The sequence below is a fragment of the Eleutherodactylus coqui genome, chromosome 8, assembly GCF_035609145.1.
Source record: "Eleutherodactylus coqui strain aEleCoq1 chromosome 8, aEleCoq1.hap1, whole genome shotgun sequence".
Classification (NCBI taxonomy): Eukaryota; Metazoa; Chordata; class Amphibia; order Anura; family Eleutherodactylidae; genus Eleutherodactylus; species Eleutherodactylus coqui.
Genome location: NC_089844.1, coordinates 201,267,323 through 201,289,803, shown reverse-complemented (window position 1 = coordinate 201,289,803; position 22,481 = coordinate 201,267,323). Strand labels below are relative to the sequence as shown.

General features: G+C 47.8%; 1 pseudogene; it reads left to right on the top strand.

The window, feature by feature from the left end:
• The first annotated feature begins 1,244 nt into the window (after positions 1-1,244).
• Positions 1,245-9,517, top strand: LOC136578086 (mitochondrial dynamics protein MID49-like; annotated as a pseudogene).
• Positions 9,518-22,481: the final 12,964 nt, after the last annotated feature.

Below are 22,481 nucleotides of genomic sequence, written 5' to 3'. Positions count from 1 at the left end.
CCGGAATACTCAGTGAGGCTATCAAAATTAGGATTATTCACCCTGGAAAAAAGACGGTTAGGAAGCGACCAAATAACTATGTATAAATACATTGAGGGACAATACAAGGATCACTCCCATCTGTTTGTAAACTGGGAAAAAACGAAGTAAGAGAATGAGAGAAGACACTAAAAGGAGAGAATTGTACTATCCATGGGTTCTACATTTTCTGATATTTTGAAATTGCATTATTTCAAAGGGCTAGTATTTTCTTGTATAAACTATGTTCTAAAATCAAGCTAATTAGTAGAGATGAGCCAGCACGCTCATTTAAGGCTGATGCTCAAGAGAGCATCGGTCTTTTCGAGTAACTGCTTACTCGTCTGAGCACCATGCGGGGGTGGGGGGTGACGGGGAGCCGGGGGGAGAGAGAGAGATCTCTCTCACTCTCCCCCCTGCTCCCCCCACAGCTTCCCCACAAGGTGCTCGAACAAGTAAGCAGTTACTCAAAAAGACCGATGCTCTCTCGAGCATCAGCCTTAAACGAGCGTGCTCGCTTATCTCTACTAATTAGATCTTTGACAAACAGTTGGGCCTCAGATTTCCAATTTTTGGAAAAAAGCAATTTGGCACCTAATAGGACATGGCCTATCAATTTTTTGTATGCTGGGTGAATTCTATTGAAACCAATAATCAGTAGAGCGAGTTTTGGGACAACAGGTACGGTTAGATTTGTAACTTTTTTGATACGTGCTTATACTTCCTGCCAATAAGGCATGATTAGTGGATAGGACCAGAAGATGTGTGACAAGGTGCCGCTGTGGGTACTGTTGTACCTTGTCGACACCGGAAGCTAGGGGTGTGACAGCACTTAGCAGGAGGGAATGCCCCTGTCACACCCCTAGCTTCCGATTGCCTGCAGCTTCGTAGTCTGTCCCATCCCTACAGCTCTGGACTCTATGGATGGCGGCTGACAGCGGGCACACAGCAGTGGTGGGGGCAGCCTTGTGCTGCAATCTCCGGTCCCACTGCGGTCCTCCGTTGTAGGGAGTGAGCACCGGCGCCTCTCTACAGCACTTGACAGTGCCCCCGCGTTGGGCGATGTTCAGCGCTCCCCCGTGTCCCCTATGCTCTGCAGAGGACACAAAAGGGGCAGCGGAGCAGTGAGTGACACCTGGCCGTGCAGGAGCCGAGGATGAAACATTCTTTTCGGTTCTCGGCATACGGCCCCATACTTCTCTGTATGCGGCAGCGTGTCAACAAACATGGCTACGCGTGTCAGTGCTGACACGCGTGTCATAGGTTCGCGATCACTGTAATAGTGCACCCTCCACCACGACAAATTACTGTGATAGCCCTCCCTTTGGCACATAAACAGTCACATACATAAGCCCCTCATTCCAAACTTACCCCTCAGCAGGGAGACGGTCGGGAGGTGGAAGCTGCTGTTCTGTTTATTTTCAGGTCCGTACTGTCAGCGGGAGCCGTGGGGCGAGCGGACTGCGCGTTCTCGAGGACCCAACCAGCCGACAAGCTCTACTGCGCCTGGGGGACGAGAAGAAGCTGAGATTTGTCGTATCCAAAGACAACGGACAGGTAAATACTAAAAATTTCTAATTGGGGTGAAATATAAAAACATATTCCACTATCTTTGGGGGTGGGGGGACTTATTTTTACGGCATGCACACTTTGACAAAAACAAAATAACTTTATTCTATGGGTCAGTACGATGACGACAATACCAGGCTTATATGGTTTGGTTTGTCTTTTTGAGGGGTGTCCTGTACTTCCTATTAGCTCCATTACGGAGCACATATGACTTTGGGATTTACTTTATTTTCATTTTTCTCTTGGAGACAATTTGACCAAAAATATGCCATTCTGATGTTTATTGTTTTTTTTCTGACGACGTTCCATCATGTGAGATAAATAATACATTTCTTTGATTGGACTTTTACGGATGCAACCATATCTCACACACACATACACGCACGCACGCACACACGCACACACACACACACACACACACGCACATATAATTTTTTTTTATATTGTATAAAAAAATTACAAAGGGTTTTATTTTAACTTTTAATACCTTTTAGTTTTGCAAATTAATACAACTTTTTTAAACTCCTGTTTGCATTTTTTTAGTCACCATAGGGGTTTTGAACTTGCGGTCTTTAGCTCGGTCATAGAGCATAATAAGATATCATACTATTGCATTATACTATGCTTTGACAGGCAGTCTTTTCAGCCACACTACAGGCATGCCATGGCAGCCATGCAACCAGATGGCGCCTTATGATCTCATTGCAGGTGGGAAGTGGAGGGGCGTTTGGGACCCCGGAATAGTGATTGGGGCATTTAACCCCTTCCTGCTCCATGACGTACCGGTACGTCATGGAGCCGCGTGGTGACCTCTCTTCATACAGTGCGGGCGTCAGCTGTTTATAACAGCTGACACCGTGGGCAATAGCCATGCGGCCGATCGCGGCTATTAACCATTTAAATGCCGCTGTCAATTCTGACAGCGGCATTTAAATCCCCCAAACGATGTTCGAGGGTCCCGCATTACATCATACTGCAGGAGCGATCAAAGCATCGCATGTTAAAGTCCCCCAGGGGGACTTCAAAGTAATTTTTTTTAAAATCAATAAAGTTTTTTTAATTGTAAAAAAAAAAAATTGTCGAAGTTTAAATCACCCGCCTTTTGCCATATCTATTATTAAAAAATCTAAATCATACAATAAAAATATGTATTTGGTATCGCCGCGTCCGTAAAAGTCCGAACTATCAAAGTAGTGCATTATTTTTCCCGCACGGTGAACGTCGTCCGAAAAATAAAATAAAGAGCGCCAGAAATGCACTTTTTTAGTTACCCTGTCTCCCAGAAAAAACGCGATAAAAAGCGATCAAAAAGTCGTATGTATTCCAAATTGGTACTATCAGAAACTACAGGACATCCCGCAAAAAATGAGCCCTCGCTCAACGACGTCGATGGAAAGTTATCGCGCGCACAAGATGACCGCAGAAAATAATTGAAAAAAATTAAATGTCTTTGAAAAAAAAAGAGTAGTATAGTAAAAAAAAAAAAGCTCTACAAGTTTGGTATCGCAGTAATCATACCGACCCGCAGAATGAAGCTATCATGTCGCTTGTGTTGCCGTTTGTGCGCCGTAGAAACAAGACGCACTAAAAGATGCCGAAATGTCATTTTTTTTTTTTTTTACTCCACTTAGAATTTTTTTAACGTTTTTCAGTCCATTATATGGTACTTTAAATGGCACCATTGAAAACTACAACTCGTCCCGCAAAAAACAAGCCCTCCTACAGCGACGGCGATGGATAAATAAAGGAGTTATGATAAAGGGGGGAGGAAAAAACGAAAATGGAAAAAGAAAAAGGGGCCGCGTTATTAAGGGGTTAAATGCCACGTTCAGGAGTGATAACGGCATTTAAAGGGTTAACAGCCACGCTCAGTGTTCACGCATTGTATGGCGTGGGATCGCCTCTATACAAACCACAAACTGTATTTAGGGCTTTTTGGGGGCAGATTTACTCAGCGACGTCGTACGCCGGTCTAAGGAAACATCGTGCCGGCGGGAAGCGTCCTAAATGTACAGAGCGCTCGCTCCTCTTCATACAGTTGGGGTATTTTCCGTCTGTCTGTGCGCCAAACATAAATTTACACCAGTTTCTGGTGTAAAAACAAATGTGATGGCCGTGAGCAGCCCCGCCCCCTCATGTGAAGCCACGCCCACTCTCTTAAAAGTAGTGTGGCCGGTGTAAGAAAGTGTAAAAAGTCCCCCGCACGGCGCACAAGATGCTGCGCAACATCATGTCCAACTGCTGTACGCCAAAACACTGAAGGCCTTCAGTAACTCTGCCTCACCACGCCCAGATGTGCCCATTTTACCAGCTACGCCATGTGTGGGCGCGGCCTCAGCGCTGAGGGAGGAGCTACATACCTGCACCTGTCATCTGCATGCTGTCCAGCTCAGCCGACACAAGATGGCCGCCGGGTGAGATCTCTGCACATTCTGTTGCTACGGTGATCTGCCATGTGCCGTCTCCAGGGCTGCCAGTGTTGTTGTGCACCAAGTTAAAGGCATTAACCCCTTAGTGACACAACCTAGTTTAGGCTTAAGGAGGCGACGATTTGGGGGGGATTTTCATCTCCGCTCTTTAAAAGCCATAACATTGAGTCATATTTGGAAGGTCTTCGTTTTAGAGCGCTGCATTCAAAATCCCATAACTTTATTTTTGACCAGTGGGGCTCGGTGACGAGGTGCAGTTTTCGATGGGACCACTTTGGGCTACATGTGTTTTTTTAATCACTTTTATTGTGTTTTCTTGGGGAGGCAAAATGACCCAAAAAGAATTTTAGTTTCGTTATTTTTTTGTGTGTTCATTTTTTTTACCCCGCTTGCCGTGCGGGATCAGAAGTCGGTTCCGTTTTTTGTACAGATCATTACGGATGCGACAATACCGAATGCGGGTCTTTTATTTATTTAACAAAAGTGGAAAAGTGCGCAAAAGATGTTTTTTATTCCTATTTTTCTTAGGGATTTTTATTTTTCTCCCATTTTTTCGGCCCCTGTACTTTACTGCCATCCAGTAGAATTCACAGCTGATCGTCGGCTCTGACTGCATCTGTAACAAATCCTCAGAGTAACGCTTGTAGGGAGAACGCGTCCGTAATATGGCGTAACGCGGCTAGTTGTCCTGCCGACCCCGTAAAGGACATAATAAGGGGCAGTACGGGCCAATTCCTTTCTTTGGGGGCCGTACGCTGGGGATCTATAATTATAATTAGCAGACCCCCACTACCATGAGCAACCAGACCCCCGGCTCTTACCTCGGACTCACAGTTTGCTGGGAAGGGGTTCCAGATCTCCAGTATTCCTGATTGTCAGCTACTTCATGCTAAAAAACACCAGCCACATCCAGAGAGAACGTCAAAGAGGGGTGATATAGGGGTATTATTACTACTGGGGTCACTATGGGGCCACTATTACTACTGGCGTCACGAAGGAGGTATTATTACTACTGGCGTCACTAGAGGGGCCACTATTACTACTGGGGTCACTATGGGGGTATTATTACTACTAGGGCTATTATGGGGGCATTATTACTACTGGGGCCACTATGGGGGTATTATTACTACTGGGGCCACTATAGGGGCATTATTACTACTGGGGGCACTATGGGGGTATTATTACTACTGGGGTCACTATGGGGGCCACTATTACTACTGGCGTCACGAAGGAGGTATTATTACTACTGGGGTCACTAGAGGGGCCACTATTACTACTGGGGTCACTATGGGGGTATTATTACTACTAGGGCTATTATGGGGGCATTATTACTACTGGGGCCACTATGGGGACATTAAAACTACAGGGTCCACTATGGTGGCCATTATTACTACTGGGGCCACTATAGGGGTATTATTAGTGCTAGGGCCACTAGGGGGGTATTACTACTACTGAGGCCACTATAGGGGCATTATTACTACTGGGGCCACAATGAGGGCAGTATTACTACTGGGGCCACTATAGGGGCATTATTACTACTGGGGGCACTATGGGGGTATTATTACTACTGGGGCCACTATAGGGGCATTATTACTACTGGGGCCACTATAGGGGCCATTATTACTACTGAGGTCACTATGGAGTATTATTACTACTAGGGCTATTATGGGGGCATTATTACTACTGGGGCCACTATGGGGACATTAAAACTACAGGGTCCACTATGGTGGCCATTATTACTACTGGGGCCACTATAGGGGTATTATTAGTACTAGGGCCACTAGGGGGGTATTATTACTACTGAGGCCACTATAGGGGCATTATTACTACTGGGGCCACTATGGGGGTATTATTACTACTGGGGCCACAATGAGGGCAGTATTACTACTGGGGCCACTATAGGGCCATTATTACTACTGGGGGCACTATGGGGGTATTATTACTACTGGGGCCACTATAGGGGCATTATTACTACTGGGGCCACTATGGGGGCCATTATTACTACTGAGGTCACTATGGAGTATTATTACTACTAGGGCTACTATGAGGGCATTATTACTACTGGGGCCACTAGGGGGTACTATTACTACTGGGGACACTAGGGGGGTGTTATTTTTACTGGGACACTATGTGTTTTTCTCTGGGACCCATTGCCTCCAGACTGACATCTGCTGCATCTCAATGCGGTGCAATTGGCTGCATGTGGTGAACAAAAAAAAGGTGCCCGCAGTGCGATTGGCCGTGTGTGGCGAACAAAGAAAAAGGTGCCCGCAGTGCGATTGGCCATGTGTGGCAAACGAAAAAGAGTGGTGACCATGGCGCGATTGGCCGTAAGGTGCCCAAGGTGCGATTGACTGTGTGTGGCAAACAAAAAAAAGGTGCCCGCAGTGCGATTGGCCGTGTGTGGCGAACAAAGAAAAAGGTGCCCATAGTGCAATTGGCCGTGTGTGGCAAACGAAAAAGAGTGGTGACCATGGCGCGATTGGCCGTAAGGTGCCCAAGGTGCGATTGACTGTGTGTGGGGAAACGAAAAAAAGGTGCCCACCTTGCGATTGACCAAGTGTGGCAAAAAGAAGTGCCTGTGGTGCGATTGGCCATGTGTAGTGAACAAAGAAAAATGTACCTGCGGTGCGATTGGCTATGCATTGCGAACAAAAAAAGTAAGTTCCCGCGGTGCGATTAGCCGTTTGTGGCAAAAAGCTGCCCCCCTTTTTGCCGCTTTATGTGTGACTGGAGTATAAGACATGATATAACTCAGGAACTATATGTAAGTGGTAAATTATACTCAGAGGGGTTTTAGCACTTCAGAGCTCTATTCCCTGTCTACAGAATAGGGGATACATGTCTGACTGCTGGGACCCTCAGCGACTCTGAGCCTGGTGCCCCCAAATGCCTCACATGAATGGAGTGGCCATGTACAGGCATGACTACTGTCTCATTCACTTCTATGGGACAGAAGGAGATTGCCAAGGACATCCATCTCCCTTCTTCCCATAGTAGCAGGGAACGGGGGAGCGGTTCAACATACGCACTGCTGCTCTATTCATATGGGGCATTCGGATGAGCTAGTCTCAGGATCGCTGGGAGTTCCAGCAGTTGGACCTCCAGTGATCAAACATATATTGCCTTTCGTGTAAAAAAGTGAAGAATGTCATTAATGGGAAAGACCCCGTTAAAGGAGATTTCAAATTTGGCACTGTGTAAATGAAAAATACATATGCATTTGGGTCATGGTCCCTTTAAATGAGTCATTGCTGTAAAGCTGCCTCTGCACATGATTATATTCTACTCCTATTGTCTGCAGCTGATTCACCGAGCAGCATCGCCTCCTGAGGAGAAAGTGGAAGAGAAAACCATAGAAGAAAGCTGGAAGTAAGCCGTTCCTATGAAGGCCTCCCCCAAACGTCTGTGAAAAGCAACCTGCCCGGACTTGAGCAGTGCATTAGCAGCACCCGAGCCCGACCCGCCTGTCACAGGTCAGCAGAGGAACCGAAAGTGTCCTCACCAGTGGATATAATATCATATATAATATGCTATATCACATCTCTACTCCAGTCATACCCAAAGCTGCTAACAGAAATCTGGTTTATTTCTACTTCAGACTACAACAGCAGGGAAATGTTATTAAGCCCCGTATTTCAAGTGCTGGTCTTAATATTTCCAGCGGGGCATGACGCACCTAATACATGAGTAGGAGCACAACTCTTCATATATTAGGCACATCTCAGCTCCTCCATGCCCCTAATCAGAGATATATGCAGGATCCGATCTGGGGTTCATTTCTGGTATAGTTTACCCCAGCGTATATTATACATAAATGTGTCTCTGTGCTAGCCACGCCCCCTTTCTGACAAGCCACGCTCTTTAAAAAATAATTGGTAGTCGGTGACATAGAAAGTGAAAAAGTTGCCCGTTTTTGCTCAGATCCCCACGTGCAAAAATGTGCTGCTTTTTTGTGTGAGAAGCTGTCGTCTAATCTTCTATGAATGTCCCTTAGGGAGCGTGAACGCTACATATTCCTAAATGCTACGCCCCGGAGAATCTGGGGGAGGCACAGCAGTTTGAAAAGAGTCAGATTTTTGGACGGATCGTGGACACCTTGGGAGAGCCAAAAAAATTTATTTTTCTTTTTGACCCTCCTGCCGTGTCCAAGCTCTTTTCAAACTGCTGTGCACACGCTCTCCCCTGGAAGTCTATGGGACTGTGTTCGCACAGCGCTCTGAAAATGGTCATATGTTTTTGACTGCGTGCGGACTTTACTAGGAGCAGGTGAGTGGAGCAGTGCAGGAGTAGGTGAGTAAAGGTAACACATCCCCCCTGACTCCCGCCGCCTCCCCACACACTATAACTTAGTGTTCAGTGCCGTTCGGAGTTGACCGGTTCCTTTTATAGTGAGATGGAGCGAAGGAGAGCCTGATTCTTTTCTTTCCATCCTTCCAGATGTCGCAGCTTCGAGCAGTGATCCTCCACAACCCCCTGCTGCTGAGAAGACCCCTATGTGCCTCACCGTACGGGAGACCCTCCTGCATTACTACATCCACAAAGCAGTTGTACCCGAAGACAAGACACAAGTGGCCAGACAGCTGCTGATGGACTTTGTTAGCGAACTACAGGACTTTCTGAAGGCAAAGCACCCCGAAATGCCTTTGTTCGCCATGCAGTTGGGGGGTTCCCTGGGTAATGGCCTCCCCGTTACCAGTTTGGACCAGGCTTACGTATTACTGCCTCTAATACTTGAACCGGATCTGTGGACCATCTCAGTGGCGCTCTATGCTCAGTGGCGCTCTATGCTCAGTGGCGCTCTATCCTCAGTGGCGCTCTATGCTCAGTGGCGCTCTATGCTCAGTGGCGCTCTATCCTCAGTGGCGCTCTATCCTCAATGACCCTCTATTTTGGATAATTAAAAGGGTTATTCTGGAGTATACAGTCTGGGGGCTTAGTCCATGGGACAGGTATATGTTGGGGGGCTACCTTTCTACCAGGATAATCGTGGAGTCCTTGCACAAGACCATCACATCGTCCATTAACTGGCCATCGATCGGGACGGTCCTTGAGTACAATGTTTGGCCGGTTGTTGCCACTCATGACCTTAGGCTGATCCAAAGACATTATCCTGCTGGCATACCCCCACTCTACCGCCCCGTCCGAAAACCCCTGGCAAAGGACCTTTTACCGCGAGGAGATTCTCCACCTCCAGGGCCTAGACAGCAACGATTCAACAGAAGCGCCTACACATACTAAAGAATATCGGCCATCAGCGCTCAGGACTTGGCCAACTGTCTTCAACCCATCTAAGACGTGTTGTTCTCCATGTCAGTAATGACTCATCTGATTGGTCAGAGTCTAGTATAGCCGACCGCTTACTACAGGTCATAGAGGCGCTCATCGGGTATCTGGGCAGCAGGACCCTCCCTTGCTATTTTAACGAAGAAGTCAATTTATTCTCTCCCCTGATGAAGGAGGAGATCGGCTTTGGACTGTATCACGTTTATTTTTTCTGATCCCAGCCCCTCTTGCTGAGAAAATGAGGTTGTTTAACCCCTTAATGACACGGCCTATTTTGGCATTGAGGACCAAGCGATTTTTTTTGGTATTTTTCCATCTCCATTTTTCAAAAGCCATAACTTTTTTATTTTTCCGTCGACGCGGCCGTATAAGGGCTTGTTTTTTGCGTGGCGAGCTGTAGTTTTTATCGGTGCCACTTTCGGGTACATAGACTATATCGTAAAACTTTTATTATTTTTTTTATGATAACAGGGAGAGAAAACGCATCAATTCTGACATAGATTTCTTTTTTCTTTTTTTTACAGCGTTAATCATGCAGCATAAATGACACACTAAATTGTTTCTGCGGGTCGGTACGGTAACAACATACCAAAATTGTTATATTTTTTTTTAGGTTTTTACACTTTTTTGCAATAAAACCCCCTTTTTTTGGGAAATCTTTTTTTTCTCTATAGCTGCATTCAAAGTCCTGTAACTCTTTTATTTTTCTATGTACGGAGCTCTATGAGGGCTTATTTTTTGCGAGACGAGCTGTAGTTTTTATTGGTACCATTTTGGGGAATGTGCGTCTTTTTTAATCACTTTTATTGCACTTTTTGGGAGGCAAAATGCTAAAAATTAGCATTTTTCCTCTTTTTTTTTAGAGTTTTTTTTACGCTTTTTGTCGTACAAAATAAAAAGCGTGTTCACCTTTTTGTACACGTCGTTACGGACGCGACAATACCCAATATGTGGGGTTTTAATTTTTTTCCCCATTTTTTTATGCTAATATTAGAAAAAGCATAAAAAAAGGGTTTTTTTTACATTTTTTACATTGCCATGCCTTATCGTTTGTACAGCGCTTATAGCAGGGGTGTCAAACTCATTTTCACCGAGGGCCACATCAGCCTTATGGGTGCCTTCAAAGGGCCGATTCTAATTGTAAGACAGTAAAGTAGAAGTGAATCCCACAGTGGCCTGATTGGTAGTAAGGTCCTCCATAGTGGCCAGTGACGCACACATTTTGCGCATACTCACGCACAGACGCACACCATGCTGCACAGACGCACGCACACCATGCTGCGCAGACGCACACACACCATGCTGCGCAGACGCACGCACACCATGCTGCGCAGACGCACGCACACCATGCTGCGCATACAGACGTACACCATTCTGCGCATACAGACGCACACCATTCTGCGCATACAGACGCACACCATTCTGCGCATACAGACGCACACCATTCTGCACATACACACACACAGACGCACACCATTCTGCGCAGACGCACACCATTCTGCGCAGGCGCACTCCATTCTGCGCAGGCGCACGCACTCCATTCTGCGCAGACGCACGCACTCCATTCTGCGCAGACGCACGCACTCCATTCTGCGCAGACGCACGCACTCCATTCTGCGCAGACGCACGCACTCCATTCTGCGCAGACGCACGCACAGACGCACACCATTCTGCGCATACAGAGGCACACTATTCTGTGCAGATGCACACCATTCTGCACATACACATGCACACCATTCTGCGCATACACACGCACAGACGCACACCATTCTGCGCAGACGCACACCATTCTGCGCATACAGACGCACAGACACAGACCATTCTGCACATACAGACACAGACCATTCTGCACATACAGACACAGACCATTCTGCACATTCACATGCACAGGCGCACACCATTCTAAACATATACGCACGCTATTAGACATATATACATGCAGACACACACATATATACATACAGACACACACATATATACATGCAGACACACACATATATACATGCAGACACACACATATATACATGCAGACACACACATATATACATGCAGACACACACATATATACATGCAGACACACACATATATACATACAGACACACACATATATACATACAGACACACACATATATACATGCAGACACACACATATATACATGCAGACACACACATATATACATGCAGACACACACATATATACATGCAGACACACACATATATACATGCAGACACACACATATATACATGCAGACACACACATATATACATGCAGACACACACATATATACATGCAGACACACACATATATACATGCAGACACACACATATATACATACAGACACACACATACACATATATACATGCAGACACACACATATATACATGCAGACACACACATACACATATATACATGCAGACACACACATATATACATGCAGACACACACATATATACATGCAGACACACACATATATACATACAGACACACATATATACATACAGACACACACATATATACATACAGACACATATGCACACAAGGACACTTCTGCATTTTGATACACATATTTATACTTACCTGCATCCAATATGGTCCCACTGGCTGGTATACTGGCTGCTCTCAGTCCTTCTTGCGCCAGTGAGAGGAGGTCAGCGCTGACCAGGCTCTCACCCTGGAGCTGCTCCTCCTCAGCGTCGCTCTCCTGCTGCACAGATCATGTTCTCTGCACTCTTCTTCCCTCCTCCGCGGCCGTTGTCAGTCTGCTATCGGCACTCCTCTATTACTGTCTGCACTAGACAAAACAAGCTGAGTGAAGATCGCCTACTGACTTCAGCACGGAGGTGAGGGAACTTACTGCATAGCCGGCGGGCCACAGAAAATGAGGCGGCGGGCCGGATTCGGCCCGCGGGCCTTGTGTTTGACACCTGTGGTATAGGCATAGGCAATACAGGACGCCGGTGTCTGGCGTCCTGTTGCCATGGTGACAGGCCGGGCCGGAGACACAGAGGGATCGCGATCCCTCTGTGAACTCTTTCCCTGCCGCGATCTACTTAGATCGCGGCAGGGAAGGGGTTAACAGCGGGGTGGGGGGGGGGGGGGCGCATCTCCGATGCCCCCCCCCGCTGTTGCAGCGAGATGCTGGCTGTGACTGACAGCCTGCTCCCGCTGCGGGATAGCGGGATCTTATGTGATTCCGCGCTATCTCCAGGGCGTACCGGTACGTGCTGGAGCGGGAAGGGGTTAAAGCCAACTGACGGCCGCCATCGGGTACTTAATGCTGAGTGCATCCTGCCAGAGGTCTCTACAGAATTACTCTTGCTACTGTATAATGAAAAGGTCTACAACTGCTAATATACATGTGTATTACTTGCTGACAATTTTCAAAATCTCTGCTTGCTTTCAGTGAATGCAAACACAGAGTTTGAAAATGTATCCTGCTCACACAGCTGCACCGCCCACTAGAAGGGAGAGCTCTGATACATTGTAACATGCCAGGAGCAGCACACGATCAAGGGCAGGTTTATAAGCCTTGAGGTATAAACAATGTTTCTATTCACTGACAGCAGGCAAAGATCTTGAATATTTAAAATTGAAATTCAAACTATATTAGAAAGTTGCAAAACTTTTCCTTACACTGTGATGTAAGCTTTACTTGTATCTGTGCTTCTCCAGGGGCATTCAATAAAGTTAGTTGATGGCCTTGTTTGTGGATTTTGTGTCCCACAGTCTCACTGCTCTTACAGTAAAGAACATCCTTCTGTGTTGGTGATGGAACTGTCTTTCCTCTAACAGTAGAACGTCCCGTTCTTGCTTCAATTAACTTTATGTACACAAATGGAGAGCCCCTTTAATCTCCCTAAGTAGGACTAGAATTCTTTTTTTGCTGCCTTTCCATTCGTCTCTCATCTGCCAGTGTTCTATACTGAAGCCGACCAGCGGACTGATATGGACGGGCTCTGCGCTCACATACTATTGAGTTTTACTTCTAGGCAATTCTTTTGATGTTGTCGGGTTGAATTATGCTTTTGATTATAAAAGTTTCTGTATCTTTAAAATTCAGATCGGTGTGCGATTAGTTAGACTGTCAGTCTGGCAATGCCTGCTGGGAACTGTAGTTTAGGACAATAACTAGAATTCCTGCAGAAGCGATGTGTGTACATAAGGTCTCATTCACAAGGGGTATTGTCACCACGTATTTTGCACGCCAATATGAACAGGGCTCATATTCGTGCGTCTCGCAACGCAGGATTTTCTTGCCTGCATGAAAGCAGCCCGAATGGCACAAAGACCTCCAATACTGTGGAGTGTAACATGGCATAATGCAGGTGTCCATGACATGCAGAATCCATGGAAAGCTGGATGACAACTGCGATGGCCACCGTAATGGATTCCATTAGTGGTCAGCACAACAACAATCACAGGAAATGGCCATATACTTACTGACTGAGGGCTTATGCAGACGACCGTATTTCGGCCGGGTATTCCCGCCGTCTCTCTCTGCAGTATATAAAGGTTGGGTGTCAGCGGCTCATAGTTTTTAGAGATTTCAATCTCGGTGAATAATGAACAAACTCACCTGGTGCTCAGCGGGACTCCCAACCTGAGAGCCCGCTGGCACCCGATATCCACGATCGCCCGTAAACCACCCTGGGTTCCAAATCCGAATTGCGAAGAGTCGACTAAGGGATGCAGCCCACCACGGGCTGTGATACAAAGCAGCAATCCAAAAAATAAACAAAAAGTGCCCCGCGCTCATGGATCCCAAGGATACGCTGTAGGACTCTGCCGTCCGTATATTACTTCTTTACTTTACATGCAACACGTTTCGGCAAGTTCCTAAGCTCGCCCTTTTCAAGCATTACATAAGCTAAAACAATACTCACATTTAGACATTTCACTAAATTACAAAATGTTACTCCCATTCCATGATGGACACCGCTGCCGGGATTGTCTCTCTCTGCAGGGGGAGGAGGAAGAGTCGGGAGCAGTGCTCTGAGCTCCTGCCACCTCTCTGCCTCCTCTCCACCCCCTCTCCGCCCCTCGGCACTATCTGCAATGAGAGGAGGCAGGGCAGGGCGGGGCTAAGTTGTGGGGTTTTTCAATTAGCACCGCCCCCGTCCCACCTCCTCTCATTGCAAATAGTGCAGAGGGGTGGAGAGGAGGCAGAGAGGGGGCGGGAGCTCAGAGCACTGCTCCTGGCTCTTCCAGCCTCCTCCCCCTGCAGAGAGAGACGCCGTATATCGGCCTGCGTGAATACGCGGTCGATATACGGTCGTCTGAATAAGCCCTAAGGAGGGCAGATTGCTGCATCCTCTCACCATGCAGGTAGCAGACTACCAGATGAGGGAGCTAATTACACCTGTGAGGGACACTACATGCAAGGAACCTTGACGAGGTTAGTGGGCCGATGTATCTTGGCCAAAATCCAACTAATGCCTTGCATTTATTATCTATCATTCACATGCAGTGCGGCTTTAAGACTCCAGGGGGAGCCCAGCGTGGCAGTACCAATGTGGTTCACTGATGGAAGTGCAGGGCAACCTGCCGAACTATTATGGCGTCATTAATAGGTTGCTGGTCTGCATGGTGCACTACATGTATCAGAATGGTCTGCCACTTTGTATTTACTCTGTGTGGGAGTATACACCAAGCAGCCACCCCCACTATATAGGAGGCTGTGTGAGTGGCTGTCTCATCGGTGTCCCTCACAGGTGTAATTAGCTCCCTCATCTGGTAGTCTGCTACCTGCATGGTGAGAGGATGCAGCAATCTGCCTCCTTAGTCAGTAAGTATATGGCCGTTACCTGTGATTGGTTTAGGTTTCCCCTTCTGTGACGTACCATTAGTGGTCAGCACCCGGCATCTATTACCCATGTAGGGAACCAAGATGCCTTGGAGACTTGGATGTGCGGGTCATTCTGTAAGACCCTTTTACATGGGAACAAACATTTGTCAGAAGGTTATCTCCCCGATCATCCGCCCGCCTGAATGCGCCCCAATCAGCTGATGAACATCCAGAACGCCCGCTCACCGGCTGACCGGGTCTTATCCGTGGGCAGGACATCCTCCGTGTAATTAGGGGGGCGGCTGTGGACAAGAGCTGCTGCTGGTGAAGGATGACCAATATTAGTGACCGTTCCCCCCAATACTAGTGATCCTCCGCGCCGCGAGCGGCAGAGCGAGGACTGATCGGCCGGCTATACTGTCAGCCGCTCATTACAGCCAGCAGGGGATCCGTCTGCTGTGTAGAAGCGCCTATAGTGCAGTGAGAGCGGAGCGCCTCGATGTCTGACCTCTGGACCATTTGTTTCAGGAGGTTCCAGGACCATCTGGTTATGAGATGCCCACAGATCGGCATGCCCGCCATTCATCACCGGGGAGTCGGCCGTCATCCTGCCTCAGATACTTCACCCCTGGAGCAAAGACAAAACACAAAGCTTTAATTCTGCAGCATTTCAAGATCTTTGCTTGCTGTTAATGAATGGAAGCATTCTTGTTTACTCCCAGAGTTGTATCCGGTCCGGGTAATCCTCTGCGAAGCCGGACCAAACACCCAGATACCGGGGTCTGAGGGAACAAGGCAAAGCGCTCTTTAACCCCTTAACGCTGCAGGGCGCCGGATCTTTATTACAGCGGACACCTGCGGGCAATAGCTGCAATCAGCCACGCGGCTGCTTGGCACTATTTACACTTTAAATGCCCTCAATGGTGTTCAGTGGTCCCATATTGCCCCCCTACCCGAGATGAGATCGCAGGGAGCAGTGTGGGTGTCATGGCAACTGGGGGTCTTCTGAAAGGCCCCAGGGCTGTCTTGGCAGAATGCCTTTCAAGCCGCCCCCGTGGGGATGCCCGATCGCAGTATGATGTAAAGCATCGCCAGCTGTGGTCCCCTGTGGGGGCTAAAAAGGAAAAAATTTGAAAAAAGTTGTACTAATTATTAAAAAAAATGATAAGTTTAAAAAAATTTTTTTCCATGTTTACAATAAAAACCTGAGTAATAAAACAAAAATCCATATCTGGTATCGCCGCGTCCGTAAGAGTCTGATCTATCAGAGTAACACGTTATTTATGTCACATGGTAAACGGCCGGGAAAAAAATAGTACAGAACACCAGAAATGCGCCCCCCCCCCCCCGTCTGAAAGTAAAAATGCAATGAGAAGCGATCAAACAGTTGTATGTATTCCAAGATGGCGGCAACGCAAACAACAGGACGTACCGCGCAGAATGAGCCCTCGCACAGCGACGGGGAAATAACTAAGTTACAGCGGTCGGAGGACGGCGGCAGAACAACTCAAAAACATTAAATGGCTGAAAAACAAGAATCTCACAGAAAATAACGTTCTGTCACTTTTGTTGCGGTTTTTGTGCCGTAGAAACGAGACAAACGAGAAAACGGCGGAATGTCGGATTATTCATCTTACTGCATTTAGGATTCCTGTACATTATATGGAACCGCGGAAAACTACAACAAAACACCCTGATAACAGCGACAGCAACGGGCAATAACGGAAGCGGGAAAAACCAAGATGGAAAAGAGGACGGCGTCCTTAAAGGGTTAAGGGGCAACTTGGGACCAACCTTTGTACCCGCTGCGGCTCACCAGCAATCACACTACTTAAAGAACGGTACCACAAACTAAATCCCCATCTGCCGGGGCAAAGGTGACCTCCTCCCCCTCCTCCTGACAGCACCCGACCGCAGGGGCAGAGGCCGACCTTCCCCCGACAACCCTCGTCCGCCGGGGCTGAAGCCGACCTTCCCCCGACAACCCTCGTCCGCCGGGGCTGAAGCCGACCTTCCCCCGACAACCCTCGTCCGCCGGGGCTGAAGCCGACCTTCCTTCGCTCAGACAATCCCCGTCCGCCGAGGCGGACCTCAATGACAGCCAACTTGATATCACAGTACAGCCCGCCCGCGCCCCCCTCCGCGCCCCCAGCTCCTCTGTGGACCCCCGGGCTGCCCCCCGTACACCCTCCCCGGTCACTCACCTCTCCGCCGCCCGGTCCCACAACGCGGCACAGTCTGACAGCCATAGCTGGGTGCTGAAATCTTACTGTCCAATCATCCAGAGGCACACGCAGCGATTGGCCAATCACTGTCAAGTACTCCTTCTCGCCAGCCAATGAGAGGACGGCAAATTTCACGCGGGAAAACGCAGTTTCTGTCAAAGTGACAGCCGGGATGAAGGAAGGAGAACGTGAGAGAGTGATACATGCCCCACTATATGTCTGTGCAGGGGCCCCGGGGGCCACAGTGTGGGGGATATTACCTCAGATGGCAGAAGAGGGCAGGACATTGCTGGACTAGCAATCCCTCCCCCCAGCGTCTGGTCACTGTATTACGTCTGCAGTGTGTGGTGTAATACGCAGGACCGATCTCCCATAGACTTTACTGTGACTCAGCATGAGAAATACGTGCGCAAAACATCATGGCGCGCTCCATGTTGGCACACATACCCATCAATACTGGGTACGGGGCATGACGGCACGCAGCAAGTACCCATGTCACTGCATACCTCTTGGCACGCAGCTAACGGCGCCCGTGTGAGAGGCCTTAGGCCGTGTTCACACGCAGGGGATCTGCCGTGGATGTACCACATGGCCCCTCGCACTGTCATCCACACGCCGGGGACGAGATCCGCCGCGGACATTGACTGCGGAGGGGATTGTGGGTCCGCCGAATGCCAATCATAGCGCCGGATCTTGTGCCGATTCGCATCGTCAGATGAAGGGCGAATTCTGCAAATCCGTGCGGACATAGCCGCAATGTGCGCGGTGTTAGCAGCCACGGCTATGTATTGGGCCCCACCCCCAGGGCGTTGGTCCCGGACCGGATTCACGCACGGACGTGTTTTTGCGGATGAGTATTTGTGCCACAACTGCAGGTTTTACTGAACTTTTTGCACAAGCAAGTCGTGCGCAATTGTGTGTGAAAAACGACCGCCGACGCTTCCAGCCAGCAAAACGGCCAAATTATTTAATGTGCGCCAAACATGTTCATTTACTGCGCAGGGAAATAGAGCGCGCTGTTTGTTCGTGCAACGTAATTGTGTACGCAAAAAAAGCGCTTGTGCGCAAATTCACTGAAATCAGCGGTTCTGTTCTCAGCATATCGCACAGACGAAAATGTAATGCGCAAATGTGCCCGTGTGACTCCGCCCTGAGACTTGCCACAAATGGGCACATTTGCATGCGGTTTTTGCGTCTGAACATTTTGTGCGCGCGATATACAGAACATAGAACCCGTATGCGTTCACGCACAAGTGCGGTTTTGCTTGCGTAATTCCATATCTCAAACAATAAACGCGGCTCGCTCTATATTCCTCCACATTTGCACAGGAAGAGAACTCATCGTGAGCCCATTACACTGATTGGCCATTTCACTGGCTGCGGCATCGTTACGTGTTTTTCTGCACGCACAAATACGCAACGCTCATTCCGAAAAACCGCAGCACAAATGCGAACGCAAATCCGCTGCCGCTGGTGTGACGCAGGCCTAAGGCTGAGCCGCGCATATTATCACACGCCCACAATACGTATCCGTCATACGCACATGCTGCAGGTGACATCACAGCCGGACGCCATCAGCATTGGAGGTTTTGGATTCCGCATATTTTCTCTTACTGGACGAATACCGATCCAGATTTGTCCAATAGGAAAGAACAACAAAACGAGGCGAAAACAGAAAAAATGCTGAATTTTCAAAAAATGGCTGCGAAAAATACGTCGGAGTGAAGAGATGCACAGATTTACATTAGCGCCGCATTACAGTCCGCAAAACACGGACCAAATACGGAAGTAAAATACGCCCATCTGAACGCGGCTGAATGCAATGAAAGTTACCATCCGGGAATTCCTGTTTCCTCTGAAATAAACCAAGTGATACAAAAACGGCGAATAACATAAAATGGCGCTAAACGCTAAACCCATTTGAGAGCCCAAAGCAGATTGTAGAAAGTGACCCGAGCCTAGAGCGTGTGACTCTATCCTGCTCAGCAGGGACCGGCCGGCCACTGAGCACTGGCCCATGAGCAGCGGCCCCCCTGGGGGCTGTTCACACACGGACGGTTTGGGGGGATTTTCTGTCCCATTTTCTGTGGATTTTGATACGTATTTTGGTCCATATCCACAGCAGATTTCACCTCTTTAGGCCTCGTGTCCACTGGTTAAATAGATTTAGGAAATCCGCGCTGGTGTCCCGCACACGTGATCCGCGCCCATAGGGATGCATTGGACACCCGCAGGTAAGTAAATACCTGCGGGTGTCCTTTTTCCCTACCGTGTGGATCGCACGTGCGGCAAATCACCCGCAGCATGCTCCATTGTACTGGATCTTATTTTCCTCCAGCAGGTTTCAGGGTATTCTGTAGCTTCCTAATTGCACAGATAATGAAAGAAACCAATCGGACACAAGCCATCAGCCTTGAATCTCAACCAGCTCTCCGGAGTTACAATTCCCAGAGCCCTAATTTATTGAAACACATTTACCTGCCCTTTATGGGCGTGCAACAGATTACATCAGTAACATACACATATTCTTATTCACTGGGTCATATAGAATTCCCCGCCCCCCTCCCCACCTTCTCTCAAGTCTCAAGTGTACCTGTGGACTTTGTCCTCTCAGCATGCGCTCAAGCTAAAGGAATTCCTTTGAGAAGTTTCAGTCTGGGGGAGGTAGAGCTGGGGAAGCACCCAATAATGAATACAAGTATACATATAGTATTGTGATTTAACTCTTAGAAGCTGCTGTGGAACTTTGTATTAGTCTAACATTATAAAACACACACATCTTTCACTATGCCATTGTCCAGCAATTACCATAATGAGATTATGCAGCCATTTGCCTCTACAGAGTTAAATCACTACAGCTGCGTAATACATCTAGTTTATTACAAATCAATAGACATTTTACGCTAACTAATCATCATGTCTACTACAATCCCCCCTTAAAATGTCTATTCTCTAACTCTCCCCGTCAAGTTTTCCCAGTTCTCTGCGCGTGAGCCTATAACTGGAGCACGTTGAAGGTTCGATTTAGGGTCTTCAAGGCGGTGTAGGACTTGTCCACTCCTTCTGGAGATACATCCAGCAAACTCATTGTGGAAGCGGCTTTTCCAGCATCAGTTTCACAGGTCTCTCTGACACGGGATAACACAGCAGACTAGAACGGAAAAGATAATCAGTTCACATACAACAGCGACACCTATCTGAGCCAGGATCCTTTACCACCACTCATCCATGGAAAGTACTGGTCCCGAAGGTTAGCTCTTTTTAGTTAGTACGGTCAGCTTCTTAATGGCAACTGCGTCTTTACCCGCGGGTCACGTGTCTGAGATTAGGTACAACAAGTCTCCCCTATCATCTTACAGACACTCCCCTTTTTCAGTTAAAATCATATCTAAGGCCATTCTATTTTGAAAAGTCATAGTCGAGGTAAGTCCTAATTGGTCAACTAGTCCCTATAAGGCATCTCCAGTGTAATTTATAAACCGCTGCTAATTATAATAAACATAATTAATCCAGTCAACATTTTATTTACCATAATGATCGGAAAAATGGACTCGAATCCAGCTTTAACTCGGCCTCTAATTTTTAAAACTCGTCAGGTACCCCCCTTGGCTGTCCTATGACGTCAATGTATGCGTGAAGATCGAAACTACCACCTGGGGTCTTTCTTCTCGCTCTAGTGTAATGTTACAATACTAGTAGTGTGCACAGGTACGCACAGCGTGGGACTCCCTGATCTTCACCCACACCAATGTCCCTCCTGGAGATAGCCCTGAAGGTGGTCAGGTCCAGGCCGCCAACGCTGACCCTACACTGCCTAGTGACAAGACTGGAAGGAACCGCCGTACCTATGCAGAAAACAAGGATAGACCAACATGACAGGATAACCACAGAACACAGCAGAGTTGGATCGAGATAAAGTAACTATTGGGGGTAACCTCATTATCCTCAATGCTGTCTGACAGGATGTGGAGGAGCATAAGTGCTTTACTAAGGCACACTCCCCTGCCCAATTACCTTCCAGGCGGGTCCTGCACCTCATGTTCCCACAAAGCCAGTAAACGTCTCCTAAGGACTGGACCTGATTCTGCATCCATTCCCCTCCTATCGTACCGTAGGAGGAGCAATACCCGTTAGTGAATTCCCCAAAAATCTCCCTCCCCCCTGCCCGTTTGCATGGCAGGTGTAGTTTCCAGGGTAGTCAGTAATACTCTCTCTGGTGCAAAACACTTAAGTAGTTATAGAGTATTCCTTTTTCCACTTCTCACAAACAGTGTAATTGGTGGAAGTGTTAATGACGAAACTAAGGAAACACTCTTCAGCATCTACAGTGAGATTTAGGGGGACCATCCCTGAGTGTGGTCGGGCACTACCGCACACGCAACAGTTAGACTTGTTGCTCTTGTTATCATTGTACCTCATCAACTCCAACCAGAGATTCTGGTCGGAGTAGCCAGTCTCTTCTGTCAAGGTGTCCTCAAAGGTAGGGTCGGCTATGATCATCATGTTCTTTAAGGTCTTTATCTTACGGCGGAGAGGGTTAATTATGGGCAGAGGACTAAGTGAAGGCCTCCATTCGGGAGCATCTACCATATACCTTATTTTAAACTTCCCTAAGGGATCTGTCCTCCCGTACCGGTATGTCCCCAAACTGTAAGTCCCCCGGGCTTGGATTTTTCATGGTTAGTGTAAGAACCATATTAAAACCAAGTAACATACTAAGTTCAGCCTTCCAATACCCACTGTCCTTATTATTCTTAAGGAGGGTCATACGACTCATTAGGGATTTCCCGCTATCCTTATTATTCTTATTTAAGGCACTTTATAGGACCAGTCGGTTCCTGTGTTCCATCCCACTGATCCCCAATAACGGCAGTCTTCTCCCCAGACATTATCAGTGGCGCACACATATTGTATTCCCCGGGTATATAAGTCATATAACCAGCTGGACTGAGCTAAATCTGATCTGCGGTGGGATTTTGCGCCTAGACACTGGACCACAGTACAATAGTCGAAGGAATATGCGGCCACTTGAGTGTTGGACGAGTTATACCAGAAGGTAACCGTACCCTCATATTCTTCCGACTAAGGATTCCAGTTGCCACCCTCCTCTCTCACTAGCCCCAACCAGAGTAATGTCCTCGGCACAACTAAGACTGGTCTCCCGGATC